The sequence below is a fragment of the Ochotona princeps genome, chromosome 6 (assembly GCF_030435755.1).
Source record: "Ochotona princeps isolate mOchPri1 chromosome 6, mOchPri1.hap1, whole genome shotgun sequence".
Taxonomy (NCBI): Eukaryota; Metazoa; Chordata; class Mammalia; order Lagomorpha; family Ochotonidae; genus Ochotona; species Ochotona princeps.
This window is the reverse complement of record NC_080837.1, coordinates 14531061-14543840: the sequence shown is the minus strand read 5'-3', so window position 1 is coordinate 14543840 and position 12780 is coordinate 14531061. Positions and strand designations below refer to the sequence as shown.

Here is a 12780-nt window from a genome sequence, read left to right as displayed (position 1 = left end):
TCCATGGAGGGCAGCATTTTTTCTGGGATCCCCAGCTCTGTATCATCTCTGCTTAAAAGGACTATGATTCTGAGTGATGGCATAGCCCCTTCGCCCCCTTCTCACATGCTAAATAGAGCTCGGTGGCCAGGACTTGGCCATTGGCCCAGGAGGGAAGCAGTCATTCACGTAGTGGATGTGAGGGAGGCGGGAGGACTCCCAGCCGATCCTGAACGCGCACCTCCTTGACCCAAGCCGGGAGGGCTCAGACTGTGGGCAGCCACACCATTGCTCTTGGGACTCAGAGGGCCAACAGTCTTCCTGTGCATTTAGAGTCCTTCCAGAGCTTTCAGTATCTAAGCTCTATTTAATGGAATCTATGCATAGTAAGTAATCAGGTCAGGAGAAGAGCATCCCGGTTTGAGATCAATCGCTGGCTAATACTTTATCGAGGCCACTTTATTATCTCATGCTGATCCGATTCCCACTCTCCGCCTCCTTTGTAGCATGCACTCCGGGCCGCGGTGCAGGTCCTATCACATACATATTAAAAACATATACCCATTCTATCTGTATGTAAATGCGTGAGGCACAGCTGGGTACTGCAGAGGAGTTTGATTTACTAATAGTTATTATCTGTTCTAGCTGTTCAGTGGCAGAGAGAATTTCAGAGAAACAAGCTGGCGCAGAAATTGTCTTTATGCTATTACTAGACCGCCATAGTAATTGTTTAAAAGCATGGGCTTTCTCCCAAAGTCCTATCAGTGCCTGCTACCGGCTGCATTTCCATGGACATTCCAGAGCAGGGCGGCCGGCCGTGGCAAGTGACGAGCTGTTCCTAGTTTTGGGTATTCCATCCAACCCCTCAGGAAGAAAGAGCAGGGCACCATCTACCATTGAAATGTGGCAGTTTGCTCAGAAAGCAAGTAAGCAGTGGGACTGGAAGGAAGCCTTCAGCGCGTGGTGTGTGCCAGTCTTCAGCTGGAAACCAAACAGTGCTTTTGGATTCCTCTCCTCTCCCTTCCTCAGCCCGGCAGCTGCAGACCCAGAGCGCCTCATTTCTCTGGGAAGGCTTTATGGAGTAAGTGGTGCTGATGTTTGGGGGCTAATAAACACCAAATGGCTCTAGGAAAATCTGTTTAAACATTTCATTACTCACAAAGAGATGTTAACTTGTTTAACTCCTCTAAATTCAGTTGTCACTGGGAGCTTTGTTTCCTTTTGTTTTTCCAAACCTGCTGGTGATTACATTTTCAGATCGCCTAGTGGGTTGGTTGGTTAGTCTCTTGGTTAATCAAAGTGTATGATAGATTGGGCATCTGGGCAGCCCCTTTTAAAATTCAGATTAAAACCACATTGGACTTGTCTCACCAGCATTCCAGTGTGTGACTTTGGTATTCATACCAAATGGCTTTGTTTGCCGTTATCAGACACAGACCTTCCCAGCACCAAGACAGAATGCACAATGTGGTTTGACTTAGGCGTTTGCACCAGGGAGAATTGTTAGTGAGGAAGGTCTGAAGACAAGGGAGAAGGATCACGGAAAAGGATCTTACCCCTTGCTGGCTGGCGCTGTGTGCTTACCAGGGAGATGACTCACCTGCTGCTTCCTTGGGGCCTCACAGGGCTTGGTTAAAGTGTGAAGTAATTCTCCTACTGAGTAGAGCAAATGGGTTCTTTCTTTGTTTCTTTCTTTCTTTCTTTTGTTTGTTTGATTGTTTGTTTGTTTTAACAGCAGAGAGAGAGAATCAATCCACTGGTTCACTTTCCAAATAGCTACAAGGGCCAAGAGTGACCAGGATAAAGCCAGGAGCTTCTTCCAGGTCTCCCACGTGGGTGCAGGGTCCCAAGGACTTGGGCCATCCTCAACTGCTTTCCCAGGCACATTGGCAGGAAGCTGGATCTGAAGTGGAGCAGCTGGGACACACACCAACATCCATACAAGATGCTAGCCACACAAACAATGACTTAACCTATCACGCCACAGCATAAATTTCAATTTATATTGATCCTGAGCCTCAGCGTGCCCTCTGTGCACATTTCTGTCGCCCCCTTGGGTAGTGCTTTTTATAACCACTGAGCTTGTGAGGGTCCAAGCCTTCTCACAAACACTAGTGGTGACAAACTAGTCATGAACTTGGCTATGCAGAGTCTTCAAGAAGCTCATGGGAAATTTGCAGTATCTTTTATCTCTGTTTCCCACAATGTTTTTGAAGTCCTGCTGCTTCACCACCGTCAGCCATTGCCTGTATTGTCACATGGTGTGTTTCCAAGTGGACCTCTGAAGCCAGGCACGTGCTACATGACATGGTCTGATGCAAGGCCTTTGTTTGACATGCCGCCAGGAGAAGGCATCCGAGTAAGTTCATGTGGTACCAGAATAATGCAACGCTGGGGGTGTCACAGGGCTTGCAGGGAGATTCACAGAATGGCCCCCCATTCTTGCAGATTCCAGTTTGGCTTCTGCGTATTCATTTGAAGGGGCATAAAACTCAGCTCCCAGCTCTGGTACCAGGAAGGTGCCTAGCTGAAGTTGTAATTTTGAGTGAGACTCTTCCGCCAAGCACCAACAACATCTCAGGTGTGGGAGCTCCACAGAGAGCCCACTTGACAGGGGATGATTTTTTTTTTCAAGTTCTGAAGGCCATTTAAGTCATCTGTTTGTGTCTGCTTACAAATGGGATTGCACTAGTAAAGAAGTTGATTTCAACATTTTAATTGCACATAATTACAACAGCAGAGACGCTGTCTGGTTGCATGCGATCGCACTAAATCAGACAGCTTTAATTTGAATTTTTGATGACACATTAGCACTTCAGCAAGAACAGAGAGATTATAACCCCAGAAAACAAGCTTTGTTTTCCTGTAGATGTGACCGCTTCATCTTTCCAGAGATGCTAGCAAAGGAATTTGTACATATAATATGTGTGTGTGTGTGTATATGTACACTCACACACGCAACAAGAAAGATCCAAGTAGATAAAATCTGCCTCTCTTGGCCTTGGTTGTCTGACAGTTGTTTCCCAGTTAAGGATGACTTCTTTCCGCTATTGTTGGCCAAGTCAGGTCTCATAACCCAGTGGTGAGCTGCTTGTGTGAAACTGCCCTTGTTTGCTTCTTGTTTCTAGGCAAAGCAGCATCCGCTGGCCGCAGGAGAGTGCTCCTGACAGACACGGCACCTGGCTAGATGAGGTGGGATGAAGGATTTGCAAGGGCTCAGTTAGGCCTTTGAAGAATGCCTCACCTTAGCTCCTCACTGGCCGCCACTCAACCCACTGGCAACCTCTGCCACTGGGTGGTGTCCCCAGCCTGGAAGCCTCCTCTGCATCTGCTTGACCAGCCTCATCCTCTTTCCCCACAGTTCATACCTCCACTGGCTAGGCTCCCTTCTTGAAGCCCTACAGTGTGTGTGGTACCCAACTTGGAACAGCATCTAATTACACTTCATCTTACAAGGCAGTCAGTGTAGTGTTGGGTTCCCACCCCGTCAGCTCATTAGAATCTTCTGGGAGGTTTTAAAAAGAAAAGAAAGAAGTGCCTAGATCCCAACCCAGATCAAAGACTCTGGCATTTGGGTCAAGGAGCAGGTACTTTTTAATTCTTGAGAAGCTCTCCTGGCGGCTATACATAGCAGCCAAAGGGAAACATCACTGCTGGTTTAGCACTCTTTTCTCCAACTTGATTGTAAGTTTCTGGCAGGGAGGTCCTGTCCTGCTGTTACTCAGACAAAGCAGGATTTACTGGTCCGTGTATGCTTCCTCCTCACTCCCAGCTCAGTAGAACAGGTGCTGACTGGTGAAACTGACCCTGGGACCAGCCATCCACAGACGTGATGAGTCATGCTACATGACATGGTCTGACGCAAGGCCTTTGTTTGACATGCCGCCAGGAAAAGGCATCCGAGTAAGTTCATGTGGTACCAGAATAATGCAACGCTGGGGGTGTCACAGGGTTTGCAGGGAGATTCAAAGCATTGCCCAAAGTAGACAGTGTGGATGGAGCCGGTCAGAACAGGCACCAGTGTTCAGCCATCCCACTCTGTTTGCCCCAGATGCTCAGCAGGTATAGGCTTTTGACCTCACCTCTAGCACATAAGGCTGCATCAGGAAGTCGCCTGAGAACCCAGCGTCTAGAGGAGACTGCCCGGCTAACTCCATCTTTGCCCAAGGACCCCAGGATCTTACCGCTCAGGGTTACCAGCACCATGCCACCCACTCCCCGGCTCCCTGGAATAATGTGTGAGGCTGCAGAAAACCAGTCATCCAACCACTTCGGGTTGGGCAGGAGAGATCCTAAAGCTTGTCCCTGGGATTGGAAAATTGCCATGGCTGGTAGCAAAGTTGTTCTCCTGTGACTACACACCAATAAATAGATGTAATTCCTATCCATTATTAATGAGGTTAATCAGAATTTTCAAGGGCTAGGAAAAAATAGTCGAAGCCTCCTATTTACAGTTGTAAGTAGCTGAAATTGTTTAATGGGTTGTTTGCTTTTTAATTTGTAGCAATTTTGAGGGCAACCGTGGGGACCACGAGTTTCCAGGTCTGAAGACATACAGTTTTGGGAAGGCCAGGTCTGCCTGCAGTTCATCTCCTAAGATCTCCCTGGGCAGATAGTGACCACAGAAGCACCGGGGTCTCCTCTTCTCTATTTAATTTTCCAGATTGGAGTTCAACACTGGGTCTTGGTCTTCTGAGATACATTTGCCGGACTAGTTTCTTTCCAGCCTTCTGGTTTACCATTGCTCTGTTCCATTCATGTCAACGGACACTGATTGGGACATGGGAGGAGAGAGGACTGTGCACTCACATATTCATACCAAGGCTCCCCTGACACAGGGAAAGGTGAGATTTTTTCAAATGTAACCCGATTAACTCCGGATGGTACACCAACCGCCTGCTGCCTCGGAAGACCCCTGAGCAACCTGCATGTCTTTTGAAAGTTGGGGGGAAAAGGGAGAGATTCAATTAATCTCGGAACTTCTCTTAATCGCAGGGTTGGGTGCAGAGTTGACAAAAATCTGTATAAATAGGGTACATTTTTCCACTCTTGAGGGCTGCGCTGCAGCATCCTTAATTGGATTTTCATGGTGATTGACAGTATTTGATTATGACAGTAACTTTATTTGGCTGGACTGCTTTAGCCTCTTGTTCAGCTTTTCCCATCAAAGCTCTTTTTCATCGGCGGAATCCCCAGCGGAGCAGCAGTCATTGTGGACGAGCCTTTTAGCACCTTTGTCGCAGCCGTCCCTGGTGATGATTGGGCACAGCTGGTAGTAGATAAGAAAATGTCCCCTTCACAAAGGGGCCTCTGGCTCCCGCCTCTGTGGGTCTCAATAATTTTAAGAGTGCCCCCCACTCCAAACCTGTTGAGGATTAGCAGTAGCTTTAGATGTGAAATGAGTGTTAAGTATTAGTAATCGGGAGATTAGGGCCCCAGGGACAGTACGAGATAAACAACCACAATTAAGGCAAATCTGCCGATGTAAACAAAATTTAGCGGAAACAGATGCCCTAACCATTTTGGGGGATTGATTTGAGGGCACCAAGGAATCGATTTTTGTCTTGTTTACATTTCCAGACCCCTGTGATATACCGGAAGGCTGAGTATCTCATACAGCCCTGATTTTAGTTAATTTTTTTTTCCAGCGCCTCGCAGTGGGTGCCTCTCTCCTCACAGTGACCAGGCCTGAGTTTATTCCGCGTTCACAGGGAGCAGCTAATTGTCTATGAAGGGCCCCCGTGTTTAAATGGGCTTGACAGGAATTTAAATTTTGTTTCAATCAACCCCTGTGCTCACAGCCTGCTCCAGTTTCTAATTTTTAAATTAAAACCTTTTTTTTTTTTTTGGGAAGCCAGCAGCCCTGCCTCACTCTCACTCTAGGGAAGGCAAGTTGGCCACCCTGGCACACAGGTGCTATTGCTGGCTGCTGGAAAGTTCTGTTCTTCCTCACCACCAGGCTGCCCCCCACCCCCGTTAACAAGGAGATCCGCAGAAGCCAGGCTGGGCCTGTGTCAATGTCCATCTCCTTCAGAATCGGCCTCTTCTCCCCCAGCCCCAGCTCTCCTGCACAGGCAGCAGGCCCACCGCATCTGGAAAGTGGGTTAAGTACCCGAGGAAGGCAGACAAGCAGGCGCTTTCCTGTGCTGTGGATGCCGCAGAAGCCCACCTGCCTGCCTACCTGCCTACCTGCCTACCTGCCACTGTGACACAGGGAGGCTGTGTTCTAGAAAGTGCTCCTCCATTGTAGCTCTTGAGCATCCTCAGGAAGCAAGCGATATGTGGTCAGTCCAAAGGGCTAACCCCAACTATTCCCCCTCCCCTGTCTCCCAAGGGAGAATGAAGACAGACACAGCAAGCACAGGGCCCAGTGGGAGCAGTACTGAAAGCCCACCTGCCCCACCTCCTGCACTCTCCTCCCACCCCCAAGCTCGCACTCTGACACGCAAGCCCTTGAACGTGCCTGAGGCTTTATCACTGTCCTGGTTTCCTCAGTGAAACCTAGTCCTGCAGTGAGCTCCTACTCAGCCACCAAGTGTCACACAAACACCTGCAGGTACCTATTCTAGCACGTGACTCCCACGTGGTGGCAGCAGCCTATTCCCGCGGTAGCATTTGTTCCTGAGCAGAGCTCACACTCCTGGAGGACCAAATGCCGCTTCTTCTTCATCTCCATGCCCATTGCATGGAGCCCAGCTCCAAGTGGACTGCCCAGGGAATGCTCACCGAAGTGGAGGCCGTGGGATTTTAAGGTCCCATAAGTGCTGGGGGAAAAAAGAGCCCTCCCACAGCTGAGGGTACCAGGTGGCTTTATGAGGCAGGTGACACATGAGTCAGCCTCAAGGCTGCACACAAGTGTGAATGCAGTGTGGATGGTAAGGGAACATTCTAGGCCTTCTGCATCTGCCAGAAGATGCACCGCCACCTACATTCTCTGAATGAACTTGTGAGAGATCAGAGTCCAAGTTCACACCCAGCTGGTGGCCACGGGTGAATTCAGAGAGCCTCCTGCCCCTTTTCTTTAAATAACACATTCATTGTGCAGAGAGAAACTATCCTAGTAGATTACACCTTTCCATTTTTTATTTAAGTTTTTATTTTTTTCATCTTATTTAAAAGGCAGAGAGAAAACCAGAACATCCCTTCCGCTGTTCACTCCCCGTTTGCCCACCCCAGCCAGGGCTGGATGTGGCCAAACTCGAGGTCCAGGAATTCCATCCACATCTCCCACATGCAGGGCAAGGGTCCCAGTTACTTGGAGCATGCTGCTGCCTCCAATGGGGTGCAGCACTGGGAAGCTGGAATTCGGGACAGAGCTGGGACTGCGAGATGGGATGCAGGTCTCTCAAGTGACAAATACCCCCACTGCCATACAACAAGATGCTACTCTTGTTGTTTGGTTTTGTCATTCACAAACCAAAGACAGAGGAGGCCATTCCAGGCGTCTGGTCACCAAACTTTCTGCGTTTCTGTCCTGCCATCACATTTATGAAAACAAGCAACCTCCAGTTCCTGTCCAGTGCCATGCTGGAGTGCCAGAGAAATGTCTCTGGGTTGGGCACACCTTCCCAAGTAACTGGGCCATGGTCTGGTGCAGCTCAGACGCCAGGCCAGGGACCAGCTAGGCTGTTTCTTGAGTACTAAGGAGTTTGTGCCTGGACATCAGTCAGTCTGGGCCCAGGGCCTTCTGATAAGGTTGGCTGGTGAGCTTTTGAAGCAAGACATACTCTACTCAGGCAGCTGGGGGCTGGCTTACACGAAAGGACAGCGGAGCTCCTTCTTGCCTCGCACAGGCCCTGGAGCAGCTACTCGGGCTCTGCAGCTGGGAGGAAGGGGCCACCTGACACACTCCTGCCCTCCAGAGGCTGGCAAGGTGGCCAAGAGAAAGGCCTTTCCATGAGCCACAGCTTGCATTGGTATAAGGCACCAAATAGCAGTTCAGTCATATCTGCAGAATAAATGATCTAAGGCAGGTGTTTGGTAGAGCAGTTAGGACAACCCACGTTGGAGTTACCTGGGTTCAGTTCCTAACTCCAGCTTCTCACTCCAGCCTCCTACCAGTACGGACCCTGCAAGGCAACGGTGATGGCTCAAACAGCTGGTTTTCTACCAACCACATGGGAGATGTAGATGGAGTTCCCAGCTCCCAGCTTCAGCCCTAACACAGCCCCCAGCACTTGTCACATTTGGGGAGTGAACCAGCAGATGAAAGCTTGCTTTCTTTCTCTCCATCTCAAGCTATCTCTGCCTATCAAGCAAATAAACATAAGCAAATGTATCAAAGAGAAGAGGATAGTAGAGGCCAGAGTGTAGTGAGTGCTGTATGACACAGGTGCACCAAACCACAGGTCACGGAGAGCTCGGGCAGGTGTCCATGCCTAAGCAGGTGCCCAGGGAGCTGAGCGCAGCCACAGGTCAAGCCCACAGCTATGACTTTGTTTGTCATGTTTGTAACCGTGGCAGTAGGAATGAAAAAGGGTCCAGGCAGGAAGGACATCCCCTGCGTTGTGTATTCAAGTCTTGGGGAGGCTAGAGAATGGCTAGAGAATGGAAATCCACTTTAGTATGCTTGTGAGACAAGCAGCGACCTGCTGCAGCAGAGACACACTACTGGGGAAATGTAGGGAAGATACAGTTTCCGGTACAGAGACCACTTCTAACTGTCAGGTCCTAAGTTCATCTGAGCTGCTGTCATCTATAAAATGGAGTGACAGTGCAAGTGGCCTGGGAGAGGGGCTTTATGTGGTTAGGTTTTGTTGTTCGTTTTGTTTTGTTTTAGCTTCCATAAGATGCAGCTCATGGAAATGCATTTGTTGACTATGAAGTGTTAGCCGTGTGTGGGCCCCACATGATGATGTTCCTGGGTACCTCCAGCTGGCAGTTTCTTGCCAGACGAATGTGCATAGTGAAGCAAATGCCCCTAGGACAAAACTTAGGCCCATGCACGGTTACAGTCATCAGGCCCAAGTTGGAGATTGCCCTGGGATAGGTCTGTGTGCGTCATTCCTCCACGTGCACTGGAAGCTTTCCCTTGTGTCTGCCCTCTGTTACTGGCAAACGTAATGAGTGTTGTAGTGGTGGGGATTCATGGAAGAAATGTCCAGGAACTGGCATGTGGCTCACTGGTTAAACTGCTGCTGGGGACACCTGTGTCCTATAGCAACATGGCCAGATCCAACCCCCACTCTCCGCTCCACTTCTGATTCCAGCATCTTGCTCACATGCGCCCTGGGAACAGCAGTGATGAGTCAGGTGCTTGGACCCCTGCCACCCATCTGGACTGCCTGGGTTGAGTGTCAGGCTCCTGGCTTTAGCTTGGCCTGGCCTTCCCTATCACAGGCCTCTGAGAGCAGATGGAAGAGCTCTTGGATTCTGGCATGTCTTCTCTGTCTCCGCCTTCCCTGCCCTTCTAATTTTTTTGTTTTTAAGATTCATTTATTTTTATTAGAAAGGCAGATCAGATTTACAAAGAGAAGGAAAGAGAAAAATCTTCCACCTGCTGGTTTACTTGCCAAATAGTCAGGGCAGTCGGAGCTAAGCTGATTGGAAACCAGAAGCTTCCTCTGGGTTTTCCACATGGGTGTAGGGTCCCAAGGACTTGGGCCATCCTCCACTGCTTTCCCAGACCATAAGCAGGGAGCTGGATGGAAAGTAGAGCTGCCAAGATACAAACTGGTGCCCATACAGAATCCCAGCTCTTGCAAAGTAAGGATTTAGCCATTGAGTCATAGCTTCAGGTCCCTAAATTTTTTTTTAAAGAAGCACACGCGTCTTCAGGAGCAAGCCAGATGGAAAAGATAAGACAAGCCCCATGCTGCTGGCTTGGTGGTGCCAGAGCTCAGGGTGGGCTCCAGCTGGACCTGCGGAAGCATTAGAGTTGGCCTGATGAGGGAATTAGGAGTACGAAAGTAGAGGCTTAGCAACGAGCCAGCTTCCTTCATCCCCCATCCTGACCTGGCTACCCAAAGCCATGTACTGAGCTCTCAGTCTCTGGTTCTTGCTTGTAACAGTGAGGCCTCACAACCCTGAAACGTGATTGAGATCGAAACACGTTACACTCCGCACAATGTCTGGTCTTATTCCTCAGCATCCCCGACATTATCACTGCCCAAGATGAGAAGAAAGTTGTTCCAGGCAAAGAAAACAGGCACAGGTTGGGATCCGAACAACAGGGGGCAGGGAGGAGCCCACCTGACTGCCGCAGGGCTCCAGCTGGCCGCCATGCAGCAGGTCCTGAGGAGTGGCCTGACAGGAGCGCTGTCCACCCCGAGCAGGGTATGGCGCACAGGTCTCCACCGTGGGAGGCAGCCACGCAGGGGTTGGAGGGGGCACCCTGCAGCTGAAGCTAATTCTCACGTGGGAATGGCCCAGCCTTCCGGCTCTTCCTGAACTTCCACACAAGTCTGCAGCCAGCAGAAGGAGGAGCCGGGTTCAGAAGCTGGCAGTTTCTTGGCAACATGTCACTTGTCTCTCCCTGCGTCTTGTCTTGGTTCAGTGTCCTTCCTGTCACCATCAGGGAAAATCATTAGTATGCTAATCTAGCCAGCCGTCATTTTAACACTGACCTTTGCTAACCTGCCTTTGCAATTTCAGGAACTATGTTTGACTTCTCGGAAAGTAACCTTAAATTGTAGTCTTGTAAGAATTCCAGAGCTGTATCCTTCACTCCCTCTTCTAATGAGGTTATGACCAAATGCTCATTATAATTGCTTTAGACTCCTTTTAATTTTCAAGCTTATTAATCATAAGAAGAGTTATTTAAAATTGCATAAATTAATCTTAGATTAAAAGCCCATCAAAGCCTCGAAACAATTAAGAATAAGTAGGATTTCCCTGGGGCAGCAAGTTTTATTTTAATATTGTAGTCAGGTGGATATCAGAACCTTGAAGGATGGTAGTGATTAATGTATGCAAAATTTAAATGAGATTTTTTTAAATGGCAAATCTAAATCACGTATTGACCTAACTGTAGGCTCTAACTGTATTGTCTGTCATATAGTTAAACTGTTTACTAATCAACGTTTTAATTACCGGGTGTGCTAGCAGAGCCTAGGACAAATAAAAATTTAAAATGTTGCTGCTGAGTCTGTTACCCAGAAACAACAAGGATGTGGGGATCAGAAGGCAGCGAGAGAGGTGTCTTGGAGGAGTAGCAGTGAGGCTTGGAGCCGGTCCCGGGCCCTGCTGAGGCCCAGGCCATGAGCTCCTGTAGCTGCATGTGGCTTTCCTTTGCAGCTGATTTCTGACTGTTCCAGAAGATGCTGTCCTACGTGTATTGGTGTCAGGCATTATTGACTTTAAAGGGGTTTAGCCCTGGAGTCCCTCGACCCTCTCCCCATTTACAACATGATAGAAGCTGTCTCAAGGAGTCTGATTTGACCTCAGCCCAAGCCAGCCAGCAGCCATTTGTCTTGCCCTCCATACAACTCCTGGGTCCCTGGTCGCTGCTGACTTGAACTGGTTGTTCCCATGAGGGTGGCTTTCGGTGGCTGGAAAGGAATCTCTCCTATTTGGCAAATACTCTGTTTTACTAGAAGAGGTACAGCGGTCCAGAGGGCCACCATAGGGAAATTATATGTCACCCTTGGAAACTGTAGTTCTTACTTCATCATCAGTGGTAACCAACTAAGAGCTGCTGTTTTTACGAAGATCCAAACCAGATGAGGCAAGCAGGGCACTGCTGTGTCACTGCAGGGGTAAGCCACCACCTGCCATACTCGCATTCCTTATCAAAGTGCCGGTTCCAGTTCCTGCTAATCCAGTTCTGATCCAGCTCCCTGCTAATGTGCCTGGAAGGCAGCAGAAGTTGGCCCAAGTTCATGGGCCCCTGCACCCACGTGAGAGACCCATATTAAAATTCTGGCTCCTAGTTTTGTCCTTCTCAAGCCCTGGCTGTTGTGGCCACTTAGGGAATGAACCAGTAGATGAAGATATCTCTTTCTCTCTTTCTCTCTTTCTCTCTTTCTCTCTCTTTCTCTTTCAGTTTGTGTATGTGTTACTCTTTCAAATAAATAAATCTTAGAAAAAAAATGATGGTGCATGTAAAGCACTTAGCACAGTAGCTGAAAACACCAGGCTTCTCCCAATACTTATCCCTACCTTTATCAGAGTTTAGTTTCTAAAGTTAGTCTCTAAATTATGGTTAAAAATTCTAGTTGTGGGCCCGGCGGCGTGGCCAGCGGCTAAAGTCCTCGCCTTGAAAGCCCCGGGATCCCATATGGGCGCCAGTTCTAATCCCGGCAGCTCCACTTCCCATCCAGCTCCCTGCTTGTGGCCTGGGAAAGCAGTCGAGGATGGCCCAATGCATTGGGACACTGCACCCGCGTGGGAGACCTGGAAGAGGTTCCAGGTTCCCGGCATCGGATCGGCGCACATCGGCCCGTTGCGGCTCACTTGGGGAGTGAATCATTGGACAGAAGATCTTCCTCTCTGTCTCTCCTCCTCTGTGTATATCTGGCTGTAATAAAAATGAATAAATATTTTTTAAAAATTCTAGTTGCACAGATTTACAATAAGTTAGCCTAACTGCAGCTCTTAGCCTGGCTCCTGGCCCTTCTCAATAAGTGCTTTAAATAGTGCCTTGTGTATCCTTCAAGAATATTACTTGTTTGTGTCCTGCCCCTTGCCTGTCACTCACCATTTCTTTGAGGTCTTTCCACATCATAGACAGGTCTACCCCATTTTATTCATGGCCATGTGGTGTGTATTCTAAGGGGACACCATAGTTATCAACCAGGACCCTGTTCTAGAACATTCTGGCCATCTCTAGATTGGTTCTGTTAGAGGACAAGGGCTCTCCTA

The 12780-nt window shown here is 48.9% G+C and overlaps 1 protein-coding gene across 1 annotated transcript in view; it reads left to right on the top strand.

The window, feature by feature from the left end:
- The window catches only part of MAP2K5 (mitogen-activated protein kinase kinase 5), a 245809-nt gene that overhangs the window by 216173 nt on the left and 16856 nt on the right, over positions 1 to 12780 (top strand). The gene's annotated exons all lie outside the window — the stretch shown is intronic.